This window comes from Corvus hawaiiensis, chromosome 11 (genome assembly GCF_020740725.1).
Source record: "Corvus hawaiiensis isolate bCorHaw1 chromosome 11, bCorHaw1.pri.cur, whole genome shotgun sequence".
NCBI lineage: Eukaryota > Metazoa > Chordata > Aves > Passeriformes > Corvidae > Corvus > Corvus hawaiiensis.
Window position 1 is genome coordinate 5,643,498 of NC_063223.1, and position 18,928 is coordinate 5,662,425.

Genomic DNA, 18,928 nt, shown 5'->3' on the forward strand with positions numbered 1-18,928 from the left:
AAATTTGGCAATGCCCAAATATCTCATGGAGGTGTGCTGATTTTGCTTTAGAGACCCTGAAAGTATAAAAAAAAAAAATCAAAACATCCAGATATGCCATCTTATAAATAAAATTCTTGAAGTAATTACAAAGTCTCTGGGTTTGTAAGGATATTTGCTGGGCTTTATTAAGCAAGCTGGCAGAGGAAAAGAAAAAAAAACCTTTCATACTCCCAGCCAATTTTGGGATCAAGGATGTGTTAACTGCAGGTTTTTCTGTTTGAATTTCAATTCACTACTTATAAAAGTCAAGAAATTCTTTTTTTTCCTGATATATTCAAGGTACCAAAGAAAATGGAGATGACATAAAGCTGATATAGTTCCATGTTTGGAAGAGGCAAACTTAACAAATATTTGGTTCCATCCATTAAATTCAGGGTGAACAGCAAAGTTTGCTGGGACTGTGTCCCCTCCATGCACTCAGATTTGTCACTGTCACACTCACTTGCAACTCACTGCAAGAAATGAACCTGCCCACAAAGAAAAGAGAAATAAAACCTTCAGCTGTGCGTGGCTGAGAAGCGGGATAGACCCAAGTGACACGTTTCACTTCCCTCGTGTCACAGCATCACCAGCACAAGCCCAAAAAATCACATCTTGGGGTCAAAGTGGGTGAAAGGAAGAAAGAGAAAGGACAAACTTTAGGCAAAAGTCCATATTGGATTAAGGAAGGCACAGTTACAACTCAATCAACTGGAGGAGAGCTGGACTTGGCCCCAGCCTGAGCAGCCCAGGGGGAAAATATGAAATAGTTCTTTTAAGGCTGAAACTCTTGGCACACACAACAATCATTTCACCTCTTTGCATCTCGTTTTTAAAATTGAATTTATCTAAGGAAAAAACCCTTCAAACACAAAGATAAAAAGCTGCCCAAACATCTGAGACTCTTCTGCTTGTATCACTGTACAACAGCCACACCTTGAACATTCCCAGGCTGGGGATTGCAGGGGTTGCAGCCACAGCTGCCACAGACAGATGCCCATCTCTTGAGAGGACACCTGGGCATCAAAGGGGACTGTGATCCTACCACAGAAATATCCAGAAGTAAGTGTGGCATTTTTAAAACTCTTTGTCGTTTTAGTTTTGTCTCATGCTTCAGAATGCTGCCTGTAATGAGAGGAAACTAATTAAAATCACCTCGGAATTACTGAGCACAAGTTCTGCCCGACCCTGCTGAGCTGTTAAGGCAAAGCTACCAAATTTCCTCTTTTGGAGCAACGGTAAATATTTATAGTTATCTTTAGAACCCTGAGTTTTTCTTGAGATCAGTTTTGCATCGCAGTCACCCCTTTGTGCTGGCAAGGACACAGCTCTAAAGCCACCCCAGTGGAATACAGCATTCCAAAGTGGATTAGAGCAACTGCCAGGGAAAACTCTCCTCCAGCACATTCTGCAAGCTCATCTATCAGCTCCGAGACGAGGTTAACATCACACTTAACCTTCCTTTGTCATTTGTGCCGTTCAGGAATTGTTTGCAGCAGAACTCCAGGTGTCATTCCAATGGGGACTGTCAGCCTGGGACCCAGGAAAATTCCTGCCAAAACGGCCCTGCTGCTCCCTGCTACCTTCTTTCCACAAGATCCCTCCTGCAAAGCTGCTGATGAAGTTGCTAAAGGTTCTCATTAAGCACTGACATGCATGACAACAAAATTGTGACAACTCAATGTCGCAGCACATGAACATGCCATCAATATTTCCTGACGCCAAACCAGAAAAAGAAGGATCTCCTGAGAAATACACTTCCAAAGAAGGAGCAGTTCTGAAGCAATCCCCATTTAAATTTCAGAAATAAGCACAATATTAGAAAAAACCACTGGAAAATTCATCTTCAACAGCAAATTGATCATCTGCTTGTAATCTGACAAGCTCTAAAAGCCAAACTGTCCAGTTAATGTGATGAGTCCAATAACTTATAGCTGTACCAAGATAAAACTGTGGGGAAAAGCTTTGAGTGCTGCTTTAAAGATATTTAATACGTATATCCACCAGTTATCTTAACATTCCCTTTTCTTATCTTCTGCTGGGTCATCCCCTTTTTTCCGTAATTGTTTGGGTATTTTTGCATTTACTCTTTGATTCTAAATAGATATTTAATGTTCAGAGTTGTGGAAAGCGTCCCTACACCTGTTCAAACCTAAGTTGCAGTAGTTTTACTCCACACTGATCCTCGTGCATCCCTTCCAACTCAGGATATTCCATGATTTGGAGAACCCACTGTCCATTGGAACACAGAGCTACGCATTTATATGTTTTTAATCAATGCTGTAACATTTGTTTTTCCTTCCCCATCATCAACTGAACTTTGTTAGTGTTGCACCCTGCTTGGTGTTTTGATTTCCACCCCATATATTTCACCAAGGATTGTGAACCACTTATTCCTAAAAAATGAGCAACATTTCCCACCAGGCAATGACAAAATGCACGGAGACCTATTTTAATTGCCTATGAATATTCAAACCCTCATTATTGTTCCTAGTTTATAATTATCATATTCCCCTGACAGAAACATGCAGCACACAATAAAAAATGCAATCCATTAAAAATGTTGACATTCATGTTCAACAGTTTTCCAGGTTTTTTTTTTCTTTTTTTATTAACTTGCAGCCTCTTTATCTTGGCTATTAAAATCATTCCTGGAAGGTTCTTTGTTCCAAATTTAGCACAGTGTATTCCTCCTGTAAAAAGAGTTACAACAGTCTGGATAAGCATTAACAGAGTTGTCTGTTACAGCATCCCTTAAAAATAACACAATATCATAAAATTATCTGCGATTCTCTGGAAATCCACACTTCAGGAACAGAGATTCTCATCTGCAGCTGAGATTCCTGCCTGTACAGCTCACTGGCCCACCAGAGTCCAGCTCCTAAAATCTAAAATAACTCAGAAATCAGTTCTATTTGAGGTGCCCTCACGCACCTGAGGAAATGACTGTCAAAGCTGCCCTGAAAACTGAGCTTTAATTGTTTAAGTTGTCAGTCTTGGTCAATTTTGGGGTTGTCACCCATCCCTGAAGAAGCTCCTTCCTCCAAGAATTCTTTCACAGGCTGGAGTGGAGGAAACAGCTGTTTTTCTGTGGTGGGCTTGGAAAACGAGGATCAAATCTCATCACCAAGAGCTTGATCCAGGATGCATTGGATATCCTGAATCTCAGACTGCAGGCAGGAAGATTTGCAGGATTTACAATCTGTCCTTTGGAGCTGGATTTTCATAGCTCAGGCAGCTGAAAATGGGGCTGCTGAAAGCAGGGAGGAGTATGGATATTGAAGAAAAACTGGAAAAGTGATTAATGGCACAGACAACAACCTGTGGTTGCTTCTAAATCACTGGAAGCCTCAAATCCCAGAAGCACAGAAGGGTTTGGGTTGGAAGGGACCTTAAAGGACATCTCACTCCACCTCCTGCCATGGGCAGGGACACTTTCCACTGGATCAGTTTATTCCGAACCCTCCTGCAGCAGCACAAAGTACAAAATAACTGCAGCACCATGTATGATGTAACTGAAGGTGCATCAAAACATAGACCATTAATGGGAAATATTATTGGGGGCAGACCATGGCAAACACTCAATAAAAGGAGTTAGTTCTGCCACGTAAGAAACAGAATAAACTGTGTCTTATTCCCCAGCAAAAGTTGGAATTTCCATTTGCAAAACATAAGGAAGGAGTAAAGAGCAGGAGTGGTATTTCTATTGCACTGAAAATGAGCTGTTCTGAACCAAAATTAGAGTCACAATTTGGAAACACTGGACGTGGTTACTGCAATATTTCTAGGATCCAAATTAGGATGCATAAGTTCAGGCAGTTCTCCCTGTAGTCTAGGTTTAGACAGAAATCAGACTGTGACCATTATTTCCAGTCCAATAAGGTGAATCAAATCATGCCAGAATACTAAACTGGCTAACGAAAAAGGATGCAGAGTCAGACAGTGATCCATATTTAGCACTGATAAAGCAGAGGATGATACCAGTGAAGCATGAATTAACACCTGAGGCATTTTATTTCACTGAAAATTGAAAATTATAATCTTGCTATTGTTAAAGACAGATGGCAGAGCTAGAGAAAACAGAAATCCAAAGCAGCAGATGTGGCAAAAGGAACAAGGAAGCCCCTGCATTTCAAACAGAACTAAAATACCAATTTATCATGTCATTTCTGCTGAGTTCTTCTAAAGGAGAGTAAGGCAGATTGCCTCATATTTCTTGAGCGAAAACAAAGAAAACTCAGAGAGGATTTTTCCCTAAACAGACTTCTGGGATGCAGCAACCACAAGGAGGGAGGAGGCACAGCTGACTTCTGGTCTCAGGAACACTCAAAGAGAATTCTGAAACTCTGAAGTAGGAGAGAGTTTAAAACCAAGGGTCAGAGTTTTTAAGAGGTTACTTTTCAGACCTTGAAATGAATTCACTTCTTTTTTTTAAACATGGATAGTAAAAGTCACCAAAATACTTCTAGGAGACAACAAAATCCTATGGGTAGTGGGAATTGGAATACTGAGCAAGGCTCTTTATAAAGTAATACATCTTTATACTAAATAAAACACTGGGGATTTCTTAAACATTGCACAACTTATAAACCTTTTGTGGTCTTTCTTGGCCTTCTTTTGCCAAGACCAGATTGATTTTTAGGGTAGTTTAGTAGATGCTGCACAGAAAGTTCTCTTCAACTCATTTCTTTAGGACCAACCTGAATCCAAGCCCGTTGTGAATGGGATCTCTGATGTGGGGACCATCAGGTGGATTCTCCACTCAGACACCTGTGTTTCCTCTGATTTTATTTATGCACAATTGTCTTGCCTTTTTTAATGGGGTTTCTGCCAATGTTCATCCATCAACCAGCCCACAGCTGCCCTCCTTATCAGCCACTCCTGCATGGGTACCAACACAGTGACACTGGCAGTGACAAGCACCATCTCTGGTATTTAGCTACTGACCTTCTCTTTGATAAGACAATAAATCTCACTAAGTGCTCTTTGAGCAACCAATTGATTCATTAACTAGTAATAAATGCTTTTAAAATGCAAATTAAATGCCAATCTAACCCACCCATTTAAAATGTTACCCCTGTTTTACAGGTACCAAAGTGCACAATTTGTGTTTCTGTGCTACGTGTAAGCCTAGGTTTAAAATAAAGGTTTGTCACAGAAACACTCTGAGGGGTTGTTGTGCACAATTTCTTTATTATTTCTATCCCAGAGATAGAAAAAAGGGGACTAAAATCCTATTACTAAGTGAATATGTCCCCTGCAAGCACAAGAAACACTGACTCGATGCATTTCTTGACAGTCTCAAGATATTGATCATCTAATTTGAAACAACCCCCCAAAACAAATCCCATGAAAACAAACAAAAAACTCCCAATCCAGTCTCAATACATCAAGTGAGAAAGAACAAGTGGAAGATGGATCCTAATTCAGTTGCACAAGTTTAGATCTGCCCCGTGTCCCTTTCTCTCCAGCTCCCAGGAATGGGATGTGAGATCAGGGTTCTGGGAAAACTGATCCCAGCACTGAGTATCTCCCTTTTTATTAGTAGTATTATTTTATTTTAGCTTTTGCCTAAAGCAGAGACAAAATCTCTTTCCTTCCATAGGATTCTCCACCTTCTAAGAATGGAAATCTATGAAAAGATCAGAGCTGGGAGACTCTTGTGCATTTATTCCTGGAATTCAGTGCTCGTGGTGCCAAGGGAAACAAGGAAATGAACCACAGATGTGGGTACTGCAGCTCAGCTGTGCCCCACCAGAAAGGACCCTCACATTCCTGTCCTGAGATAAACAGTCATCAAAGGCTGATCAATCAGTGCAATGATTTTAAAAGCTCAGAAAACTTGAATTAGAGCAGTTGAAGTGGATCCTATAGGATTTATCTGAATAATTTCTTACTCACTGGTGATCTCATAAATTTTTTGACAATAATGTTTTCATGCTACTTTGCTACTGCTTAGCTTTTCAAATAGTACACACTGAGTAAATTATTTACTGTTTTTTCCAGCAGCTAGTGAATAATTTTGCTTGGAATAATTGTTTGCATGAATTGGCCTGCTCTGCTGGAAGGTTCTGTGCCTGACTGTGACCCCCTGGGACGCTTCAGGGGGACTCCCTGGGACAATGACACCACCTTTATGTAATTAATAGAGATCTGCCTTGGAGGACAGTGATGTCATCATTTTCTTTAAACAGATTAGTGATGGGTTTTTCCTGATAGTCCAAAAACGCAACCAAACTGTTAATGAAGGCAAAAAAGTAAAAATATCAAAATAAAACCCAAAAAAAACTTCTGATGCATCACTCTCTGAACAAAGCTTTGGCATCAGCAGCAGCACTGCTGAATCATTTCCTGATGAGGCAAAGACATCAAGGGATGGGTGAGTGGGACACTTGAATTTTTCTCCTGTCACCTTCAAGAATAAAAATCTAACATCTATAGAATAACTTTATATCCCACTTTCTAATATGTCTATTGGCATACAGCAATAATTTATTCAGCACAAAAAGGAAAAAAAAAATAGTCAATTCATTAGGACTTGCTAATGAATTTGTTACTTCCCAGCAGCAGGTGCAAAGCTACACAACACTGATGCACACCAAGGCTGGCAGGCTCCCAGTTCATAAATTATCTGCATTAGTCTGGACACTTCTAGCACATCTGGAGCATTTAGAATTTACCCTGGAAGTTACACTTCCATCCCCAGACCCTGTTAGTGTGTTTATGAGGAGTGCCAAACATGCCCCAGTGAGAGTCAGGTACTGCAGCACAGGATTCACTGGTGAACTTGGAAGAAGAAAACCAACCAAGAAAAGGGACTGCACATTTAGAACATCACAAAGTGAATTTTGTATTCTCTGTTAGCACAACATCACTCATTTATGTCACTCTAATGTGTATCAATAAACAGAATTAGGTCTCTGTAGGATATGGAGGGTGGCAGTGTCCCCTGGATATCTGTCCTTTAAAAAGCTCTTTGAACACGGTGAGTTCATTTTCCTGGTTTTTAATTCCCCTGGAGCAGCTGTGTGGCATCACACCCAGACATGCTCTCCTCACACATTATAAACAAAGAACCAACCCACAAGCACCCAGCCTTCAGCTAACAGTGATTTCTCACTGCGTTAAAAATATAGTTTAAAAAATAGATAAAACTGAAGCACTGCCATCCCACTCTCAATGGGAGTTCAGTGCTCCAGTGGCTCTTTCCTCCTTTTGGACCTTCATTTTTTGAAAGGGCCACAGTGCCAGGGGCTTCAGCTGCTGTGGTTTTCCATAGAGTGCCCTGGCCACAGCATGGGAATTTATAGGCATGCAGTAAAATATCCAGTTCTTCAGAGGAATACAGGAATATTAACCATGGAAGAGGACATGCCAGAGGATTCTCTGGGGCCTCACAGGGAATAAAATCACTAGAGAAGTTGAAAGGGAATAAGGGTATAAACTTTCACAAAGTCTGCAGTTTTCCTAAACTATCACTGTTACCTCCACTGTCATATCCCAGCTGCCCAGGCTGGATGCAGCCTGGAGCAACCTGGTCCACTGGAAGGTGTCCCTGCCCATGGCAGGGGTTGGAATGGGATGATCCTTAAGGTCCTTTCCAACCCAAACCACTCTGGGATTCTATGATTACTTCATTTGTTCTGCCATTACTGCAGACATAGGGCAGCCACCGTGACCTTCCCAGACATTTCCAGCCCTTCCCCACCCATCTTCCCCCTCTGGAATCAGGATAATTTTGAGGACAGTCAGTACATTCTGTCCTATTCACTCCCCTACTCCCTGGACCCTCAAGGGCTAGGGTATAACAACGATAATTTGCAGATAACTATCAGGTAAATTATAGAGAGCCAGCATTGTATTTATTACTCTAATTATGAAAACATGAAGTTGTATTTATTACTCTAATTATATTGTTTCCATGACTTAAGTGGCCATTAGAATTCAACATCATTTTGTACTTATGGGAGCAAACTGCTGATATTAGTCAAACAACACGAGGATGAGCTCAGGAAATGGCCTAAATTATCATCCCGAGCTTGGAATTAGCTTCATTGACTCTGCTCACCCTGCTCTAGATGTTTCTGTGTGCAGATTTTTTTAATGTTTGCTTATTGCATGAGTGCACCACCTAATTGTTTTACTGCCAGTTTAATACACACTGCATTGTTCGGTGGATTAGTTTCTTATATCAGCTGGTTTTCCTCCATTTCAATTATTTTGCTAACCTCACGTAATCAGTCCAGAGATCAAAGATCTGATATTCCATCCCGGACAAAGCCCTCAAAACAAAATAACCCAAGGAAGAGAAGCAGCGTCTGAGAGCTGCAAATGATTTCAGCCATGAGCTTCCAGTGTTCAGCACATTATTTTGTTTAGCTTTTCTGGAGTAAATGTCTTTGCAAAAGCTAATGAATGTGTTTGCCCGCATTCATATAATACCCGACTTTATTTGTCAAGAGAAACGAATGTTGATCTCTGCTGCAGGACTGAAGAGGGAGCCATCGCCTAGGAATGGCTTGAAAATGTCACAGAGGATAAAGATATTCCCAGAAAGGTTTTTTATCTGCTAACATCGGCTGCAATATTGATAGGCAATGACACACTTAATGATCCTGTGCTCCTAATAGACACAGGACTGGCATTCATTGACTCGGGTGCCGTAACTTATGTTTAGAGACTGTTGGTAAAGCCACATTCAAACAGGTCAGAACACAATTTTATTGTATGATTGGTTTGAGCTCTTCAGTTCTGTTCAGCACAGGTAATGGTCAGTGCAGTCATGCAAATCCTGAAGTTTAAGTTTAGGAAGCACTTTCATTTGAGGCATATTTAAAACACTCGAAGAACCCAACACCCTGAGCATTTCCTAAGCAACACCAAACCCTCCCAGGGCTGTTTGTGGAGCTGGTTGGGGCTGTTTTAGAGACTCATCAAAAGCTGTAGCATCTGTGAAGTGTTTTCATCCTGCTCATCAGCAGACCGGGGTTGTCTGAGAGAGGATTTCACACTGCACAGGGGGAGAGGCAGTAACAGCAAGCAGGCAGCTGTGGAACTGCTGGTACCACTGCTCAGGGCTGTACCTGGGACAGTTCTCTCCTCCTAAATTCCATATTCCAGGCAAAACCAACTCATTTCATTTGCCAGCTCAGTACCTGATCTTCCCAACAGGACTGCCCTCAGATCACTCACATCCACAACACCGAGCACACATTTGCTGGCAGGATTTTTTTAACAGCTCCTATAAAACCTTTTACCGAAATTGTGGTGCTTGTTCCTTGCCCTGTTCCAAAAATACAGTGTAAAACGAGTAAGGATAGTGCATGTCTTATGTACAAGCTGCAGAACGAGGTACCACGGTAGGAAGCAGCTATCTTTGGATTCTGATTAAAGTGTAAGAAATTATCCATTGAGGGGGTGGGGTTACAAATTTTAATAAAAATTTTTGAACACAATTAATTTCTATTCACAGTCATTCAGCTAGAGTTATTTTCTCTATGACATATTAAATTTTTAAATGCCAAATTCATCACCGAATTTGATGAGAGATACCATAAAATTCACAGTTAAGTATGCAACCATTGATACAACCACCCTTCCCTGAAAAAAACCCTGAACTGATGGTTTTAGAAAAGACTCCAAAACTATTGTCTGACCACCAGAGGGAGTTCAGATTGTTCCACAAATACTCTGATACTACTGAGAGTGATTTGGGAAAGCTAATTAAATAGAAAAGCTAATTAAAAAACAAACGGTAAAAAAATAATGAAAGAGTGAAGAGATGCCCCCTCCTTATACCAGGAAATTGTATTTCAGAAGGAAAAAAAGAAATAGGAGAATCAGATAAAGAATATTACACTTTGAATTCTGAAGCTGTGGTTAGGATGTTCCCTACTGATCTAAGGGAGCATCCCCTTGCAAATAAAACATGTATTTCAGATAAATTTGTTGCAAGCTCACGTTGTGGTCCGATCCTATCTGCTGCTTATCATTCCAGGCCTTATCTCCAGCTGGATGCGCTGGGACAAACACAGAGGTTTCAATAGAACTTTCATTTTCCTCCTCAGAGCTTCTGGATTTATCCTTGGAGGTTGGTCCCTGGCAGCCTTTAATGTGCTTTATTTCTGTGGGAGTCCCAGTGGAGTCCGAGCACTCTCTGAACACCAAATTCCTGTTTTTCACACTCTGAAGCCCAGCCATGGGAGGGAGGAAGCAGGAGACGTGGAAAAGCAGATAACTGTGCTGGGGACATTGGGGAGGAGTTAATTCCTAATTCTTTTACAACAACAGCAAACCTTATTCCCTTCCAGTGGCTGCAGCAGTGAGAGGAAACAGAAGAATACAGGAACAGAGTTCTGTTAGAAAGTGATGCCTTGAAGAGTAAGTAACCCAGCTGATCCAAACCAAAACCCAATTAAAATCTGCAGCCCACAGCACACCACCATGTATTATGTATAGGCCATGGATTTCACTGCAGAGCTGTTCCAGAAATGGTTTTAAAAGTTTAGCAACTATCACCAGTATGAACAACTCAATACACACAGCTTAATAGGCTGTATTAATAAAAGATAATTCCTCTGTACACAAAAAGATCAAGCCTTCTGAAAATTTGTACAAAAGAAACTAGAGTTAAGATACAGGAATTTCATGGAGTACCTCAAGGGGAGAAATTTTCTGACTTAATATCTACTCTCTCTTTTTTTTTTTTAATTGCATGTCATTTTTTTTTATCTCCCTCTCCAAGTGTTAATCATCTCCAGGATACCAAATAAATATCTGCTGGCTCCTGAATAAGAAAATTATAACAAAATTATTTCATCTTCTACCATTTTTTGTAGTTTTCAGTTTGGTGCCAGAGTGGAAATAAAGAAATAACTCATTTGTTATACTGAGAAGGGGCATTTTTACAGTCACAAAAGACAGGCGAGAAGGAGTACTGTAATTCAAGATGGAATTTCAGATGTTATCTCTTCCCCCAGAAACTAATCCTAAGCAAAGAAAATTAACAATACGTTTTTTTCATTAAGCAGCCTCACAATACCTTTTTCAGTACTGGTCCACATGACAGTTGCTTTTAAACCCAATGATTATATTTTGCAATTATTATCTATTTCTATAATCACTTTTATTCAGGGCAAAGAAAAAATGATGAACATTTATATATTCTGTTTCACTTTTCTCCTGGCAAGCATCTGCAGGAATGTCATCCTTTATTATTACAGTGTCAGGCCTGGGAGTTTCCTGTTTGGTTTTGGACTGCAAACATTTCACAGACCATCTCTGATATCTGGTCCACTCTCAGCTCTGCAAATATTGACACCAACTGGATTTTCCCGGCAGAAATGGTGGTGGAGAGCATGAAGCCCTTATGAAGCCATTGTCAAGCCTATAAAAGAAAATGTTTCTGTGTCCTGAGCTTAACCTCTTCTGCCAGACAGGAAAATGGCTTTAGAAGAATCAAACTGTGGTAGAATTCCTAACCTTGCTCTTGTCCCTGCAGCACTAAGAGAGTCAACACAGTACAGAATAGCCCATGGCCTCAGCCTCTGCTTCTTCCAGGCTCAGGACCCACAGGGTTCATTCTTGGTTTGGACTTCTCCATTTTAGGCACAAAAGTCATGAAATGTTAGTCCTGGAATAGGACTATCACATCTCTGTCAGTGTTCAGAGTTGGGGGCTGTAAAATTTCAGATTTCCTCTTTGACAGTGAAAGAAGAAAACCCTGGAAAGTGATGGATTAGAGCTGACTGGAGCTTTCCAGAGATGGGAAATGACATGGAGGGGCTGGAGCGGATCCAGAGAAGGGAAAGGATCTGGAAAGGGTCTGGAGAGTCAGGGGTATGGGAAGGGACTGAGGGAGCTGGGAAAGGGGCTCAGCCTGGAGAAAAGAAGGCTCAGGGGGGACCTCGTGGCTCTGCACAACTCCCTGACAGGAGGGTGGAGCAAGGTCAGGGTCTCTTGTCCCAGGGAACAGCAACAGGACAAGAGGAGACAGCCTCAGATTGCACCAGGGGAGATTCAGGTTGGACAGCAGGAGGAATTTCTCCATGGAAAGGGTGCTCAGGCCTTGGAACTGCCATGGGGGGTTTGGAGTGCCCATCCCTGGAGGTGTCCAAGGAAGGGCTGGAGGTGGCACTCAGAGCTCTGTGCTGGAGATGAGGTGGGGATCAGTTACAGCTTGGACTTGATGATCCTGGAGGGCTTTTCCAGCCTCAGAGATGCCAAGTCAGGGGGTGAACTCTCAATGCTTTAATGTCACTCCAAACCCAGAGAAGACCTCCATAACACCTGCAAACATTCCTTATCTCCAGCTGCACACACATCCCATAATGCTCTTACCCATCTGTATTAAATGCTGTCGTGTTTACAGAAAACACAGCCTTCCTTAGACCCAAAGTCTGTTCTTAATAGAAATTTTTAAGAGCAGGTTTTGGTAGGCAATCCCTAACAAATTATTAGTTTTAGCCCTAAATGGCTCAGTTACAGCTCTCTAATAGCAGCCTTTCTTTCAGATCTTAGTCAAAACATGTTTTGCTACACTATCGACACACATTAGAAGGGAATTTGCATAGCAATAGGTCAAAGTCGTGCCTCATGTTTGAGACCTGAATTGTGCCTGTGACAATGGGATGGGAACACGCTGCTGCTGCTGTTACTGCCTGACACAGATGCCGACCACATTAAAAAAAAATAAAAATAAAAATCAATGCGAGCAATGACTCATTTCCAAATTGCCAGTTTGGTTCAGAAATCACTGATTACTACTTCTACAACAAGGTATTATGGACTATTAGCAAGAATGTTTCTGACAGGTTTACAAGGCTTCAAGAAGCTGATAGCACATGGTGTTACTGCTCCGTGCAGAGCTCCCTATTTTTCATTTTCCCCTTGTATTCCAGGACTACTTGAATTATGCCTCCTTCCACTGCTGACATGTTTTGAAGACGTTAAAGGCAGCTCCAAGGGGCAGAAGGGAGGCTGGATTTGCACCGCTCCAAACCCTCATCAGACTGATCTCAGAGGTCAAACTCAGATATTGTTCATCCCTCCAGGCTGCTCACAGCCAGCTGTGTGTGCAGCAGAACTTTGGTGGGTGAATAAGCAGCAGCTGCAATCACACAATGACATGGGAAGGGTGTCGAGGTGCTGCTTTAATGGGGTGGAGTTTGAAGTAGACCTGAAAATGTTTGTGCCAGGAGCATTTGAGGAAACTGCAGCTAATTACAGATTACAATAGACAGATAAATGGGAAGGAGATGCTAAGCTGAGCACTGCCTTGGCAGTTTTTCCCACATCCATGGAAAGCTGGATCACTCCTGACAAAGAATAACCTGCAGAGTAGAAACACAAACCAGGAGCACAGGAAGAACAAGCCTGAACCACACTTTGGTTGGTTGGCATCCAGGGGACCTTCTCTGTGCAGTTACATGAATTCTGTCTGAAAATTTATTTCACCAAGATGAAAACTCACTAAAAGTAACTGATGAATCACCTGCTTTTCAAACACAGAGATTGCTAAGATGTCTTATCTTGCAATACGAATGGAAACATCTGGTCATCACGTGTTCATATTTAAATTTCTGCCAATAAATATATGTTGAGTGTGTGGTTGTTACCAGCTCTCATTTTATGATATTGTTGGGCAAGTTTCCTGTTATCAGGTGATAGATTATCAACTAAAAACTGATATTTATTTGTTCAGAGAAACTGCATCTTAGCAAAAAATCTCTGCCAGCTAAATCAAACTGCATATTTACAGGTTGAGTTTTCTAAGTCTAGCATCACCCAAGAAACAAGGGCAGAAAATAGAAGCTGAAATGATTCACAATATCCAAAATAAAGAAATTCTTTCTTTTTGAAGTGGTTTTAAACGTGAAGATTTCATATGTTAAACCAGAAATTAACACATAGGCCCACATTTTTGTTAAACCCGCATGAAATTTTCTTGTTCCCATTTCTGTCATTCTCAGGGGAGGGAACAGAGCTGATATTTTGGAGGGAAGGGGAGGCCTACATTTCTCAATGAACCATTTAGGGCAGGATGATAGTCAAGCACCCTTTGGAGACAGAAGATCACACCAATAAATAGATTCTGCCTGCTCTCCCTAAAAGAAACCATTTGGCCAAAACCACAGCCATCGAGACCCTTAATTACTATTTCCAGAAGTTTATTATGCTTGACTGGATTTGGCAAAAAGTTTTCAATCAAGCACAGAAGGACTGTGAAGAAAATCATCCAGGGAGAGCCCTCCATGCCAAGTTCCAACCCAGAGCAGATTTTTATAGCTAAGTGGGTCTAACTTACAAATAAATCTATTAAAGGCAGAATTTATATTGGAAACACTGACAAACTCATCCACCATCCCTGAGCTGGTGGCCACAGCTGTTAGGAGGTGATGACGTTAATTTAGGGAGAGGATATTGCTTCAAATCTAAAGTGTGATGGATGGGGCCTCTCTAATGCAGCAGCTCCTCGTGGTGCCAGGGCTGGGCAGAAATACAGCTGCTGGTAAATGCATTTATGGGGGGTTTGCTGGCTATAAGATACAATTTCAACTAATCAAAGGTAATAAAATAGTAATAGTGCTGTTCCACTATAGAGCATGACAGCTGCAGCTACTGCTCATCTATTAAATACTGGATCTGAGAGCTCCAGGCCCCAACTACTTTAATATCCATTAGGGAGAAGCCTGGTGTTTACATCCTGCTCCTTCCTCTTCTCCTGTTGGATATCAACTTCTTTAGATTCCCCAACTTCCAACATCCCACTCTACAATTAAACAACATTCGGCATCAATCTCCTCCACACGGATCGTTTCTCTAACTATAGGATCCAGAAGGAGGGCTGGAATTTGGGGGCAGTTTAGAAGTCAAGAATCTTTTTACACCCAAACCTTAATCCAACATAATTTTTATATCCCAGAGACCAATATCTTCAGTAAAAATTAAATATCCTAGGCAGGCTGCGATCTGAAGTAGACACCAGCAGCCTGCCATGCAGTTTCCTTATTATTATTAGGAAAGCCACACAAAAATAATGGCATTGCCTCACTGGAACACACAGGGAGCATGAGCACCACTCAGGGCAGTCACTGGGAGGAGGCCTGGCTGACTTGAGCCACACTTCTCTTCTTTGGCTTCTAACAAAAAATAATTTTGTTATTTAAAAAGCTGCTCATTATTTGAATGCTGCAAACATGCCTGAACCACTGGCCAATAACTTCTTAAATCCATAAAGACACCAAAGATTTTATTCATAGACAGTGCAAAACAGCTCAAATACCAACATGATCTAAAGGTCACTTGGCAGCCTGACCTGAGATTAAACTAAAGCTCAGGATGTTCTGGTTTGGAGCAAGTAAAGAGAAACTCATTCAACTGTCAGCATTCCATGTAAATGGAAATATTTCCTAGGCCAGAAATGCTATTATCCAAGGCCAGCCAGCTGAGAAAGCAGCCAGAGCTGCATTCCATCACCCTCGAGCAGGTTTGGAGATTTCTCTTCAATACAGCTGCCCCTCAGAAGAACAAGTGTATGGAGGCTATGACTAAGTGTCCCTTCTGGTATGATTGAAAACCAAATTTGGTTAAACTCATCCATGTTATTATCTATCCTCATTAAAATCTCTTGGAAAAGTTTTCGCTCTGCCATTTATAAAGTGCCTTTTTTTTTTCTTTTACATGAATATGCACATATTTCCTTCCATCCATTTAAGAACATGATAAACAAGCTGTGCTTCCCACTGATGAGGAACTGAACACTGGTTGGAAACATCAATTATTTGAAATTCATAAATCACCCTGAGCATAACTCTTTCTCCCCTTCCAGCCCCTCACCCTCACCTCTGCTGTCAGTCAGGAGGCAGCAACCAGTCAGGAGTGTCCTAAGTGGCACTTTGAGCTCATTTCCTCAATCCACAGGAGTTGGAAGAGAGAATTTCTTGTCAAAATAGCTTTTTGCACTACCTCACTGCCTACAAGGATGTTCAACCTGCACATCAATGTTCCCACACAACACAAGTTTTAATTCCTTTTTTAAATAATAGGCAATTTGAACATTAAGGTGTTCTCAAAGTATGCAAACTTTCCTAATTCTACTGTATTGGTTTAAAAGAACAAGGACCTTCATTTTTATGTCCCTATATGACAAGGAATGAGAAGAAGACAAGGAATTGTGCATTTCTTCATCACCAAGATAGTGTCACCAGTGATACCACATTGGGTGGACAATAAATTTTGAGTCTGTAGCTCTCAAACCACGTGTACTGTATATAATAGAAATTACCAAGAATATTCTCAGGATCATTGCTCCCAACCCAGGTCCTCTCCCCAGACCAGCCAGAGGCTCCCACACATTTTTCCTCCTTTCCATCACACACCAGTTTAACTTAGTGGCTGAATTTTCCATGGCATAAATCCTGACAATGACATTGTCATGCCCACGGATGTGGCAGCAAAACCATTCTCTGATGCCACAGCAAGAAAAGTTTGATCAGAAATCCCTTATACTGAATCACAAGCACCACCAGCTTGTGCTTTGACTTCATGAACTCTTGGTGCTTTTGCCAGACAAAGAAACATTTTCCAGGTTCCTGGAATTTATCATGGAATCCCAGAATGGTTTGGGTTGGAAGGGACCTTAAAGATCATCCAGTGCCAGCCCCTCCATGGGCAGGGACACCTTCCACTATCCCAGGCTGCTCCAAGCCCCATCCAACCTGGCCTTGGACACTTCCAGGGATCCAGGGGCAGCCACAACCTCTCCAGGCAAACTGATCTAGTGCCTCACTACGCCACTAGCAAAGAATTCCTTCCCACTATCCAATTTAACTCTACCCTTCTTTGTCCTATCACTCCGTGCCCTTGTGCAAAGTCAATGCTTTACTTCAGTCCATATTAAATGAGTTCAGCCTCTCCTGACCTTTCACTTAGAAAAAGCGTCACACTTGCAGAGAACACAATTAAAGCCAACTGATATTCCCAGTTCCCTTTGGAAATGCCCACTGGCAGCACAGGGCTGCTCTGGAGAGACCTTGACCCACAACCTCTGACACGGGACTAATCATTTCACCCCCTGACAGAGCCACGGCTTGGCTGGGAGTAAGAGAAATGGTCAGAAGACAAATTTTACATAAAACAGATCTAAAATGCAACAGTCACAGCTGATGCAGACAAAACCCATTAGAGGGGGTTATATGTGCACACTCCTTTCAGCACATATTTTGATGGGAAGGCTCTCAGATCCATTCCTAAAGCAGATCTAGATTCATAGCAGCAATCAAAACTGAGCTACAGCAAGACTGAATAACAAATCTTGATATATTTGGCCTCTTGGAGTATCTATGTTTCTATCCCAGCTTCTTTCCTGTCCACTCATCATTCCAAAACAGGGAAAAATCAGCTTATTTCCCATTAACACAAGCAGAGTGGCTCAGTCCATGCTGTTTCAGGAAGGCTGTGTCAAAGTTACTAATTTATTTCCACAAATCCTTAACAACCTCAATTTTCCAACTATTAACCTCTCCATGTCTGGAGGTATCAGGGTATGGTACCAGCAATAACCCAAATAATGATCATTACTATAAAGAAGCCAAATGAACACATCACATCATCCTAATAACATACAAAAAAACCCATTGTCAAGAGAGCAACAAAATTAATTTCATTTAGTGTCAATTAAAGTTCAAATATTATTCAGGCTGCATACATTTTGATTGATACCGGCAAAGCTAGAATAAATATTCAGCAAGATAGATGAAAAAAAAAAAATTTCCAGAGAAATCATGCATCACAGATTTTTTACTGCATTTTCTCAATTTTCTCAAACTTACAAAATAAAACCCCAAAACCCTATCAGCACCCAAACCCTTAGAAATCCAGCTGAGACAGTATTTTTCTTGCCTGTTCTCTACTTATTCTGGCCAACCCATTAGATGCCTGTCAGTGTTCCCCACACTGCTACTCCAGCAGGAGTTTAACCCCAAGAGCAGCACCAACCTGAACCCCTGTGAGACAGGGGAGACATGAAGCAGGTGTAGATAAGTCAAGACAACGTTTGTAAAACACACACATCCCCTCCTCTGGGTGTGTACTCTGAAAATATTCACCCATTCACTACAAGAAGAGTTGCTGCTGGGTATCCAGGCACCTCTCAGGCCTCTAGAAGGGTTTAAGTGCCCTGGGCAGCCTCCCCTGGCTCCTCCCCAGCCCCATTTCAGGTGTGAATCCTCAGCCTTGCCCTGAGCTACACCTGGGCACCCACCTGGGCACCCATCTGTTGTTGATCCTGTCCCCAACCCTCTGGTTTGATGTCCCAGCTGGACCTTCCCTTTGCCCCTGCCTGGTGACCAAGGGATGTGGCTGACCCTGGTTCTCATCACTGGGCCTGTTCTTGATTCCAATCCTTTCCCAGCTGCCCCATCACTTTGATTTTTGACTTTTGATTGCCCCAGGAATGTCCTTTAAGTGCCACGGGGCTGGGCCTGCCCTCCTGCCATGGCACCTGTTCCTGCAGGAGCAGCCAGCCCTCCCAGCTTCCTGACACCTCAGCTATAAATTTTCATTTGCTTTCAAGCTCCCAGAAATCAGAACAAACAGAAACCTTGGAAGAGCTGTACAAAAACCCCTGTCTAGATGCACATCTCCTCCTCAGCCCTCCATCCCCACGGCACTCTGATAGATGGCTCTGGCTGCCTGCTTTGCTGTATCACCATGTACCAGTAAATGAATTCTCTGCTGGTCCTCTGTCAATGTTTCCTAATGAGAGATTTGTTTGAGTTTCTCTTTTCAAGTATGTGCAGAATAATGGATAGACTATAGTGAAATATGTCCCCCGTGCTCTTTGATGGAAATCATAAACTCTGACTGCAGAGCTCCAGTGATTTACAGCCCTTCCAAAATGCAAAGC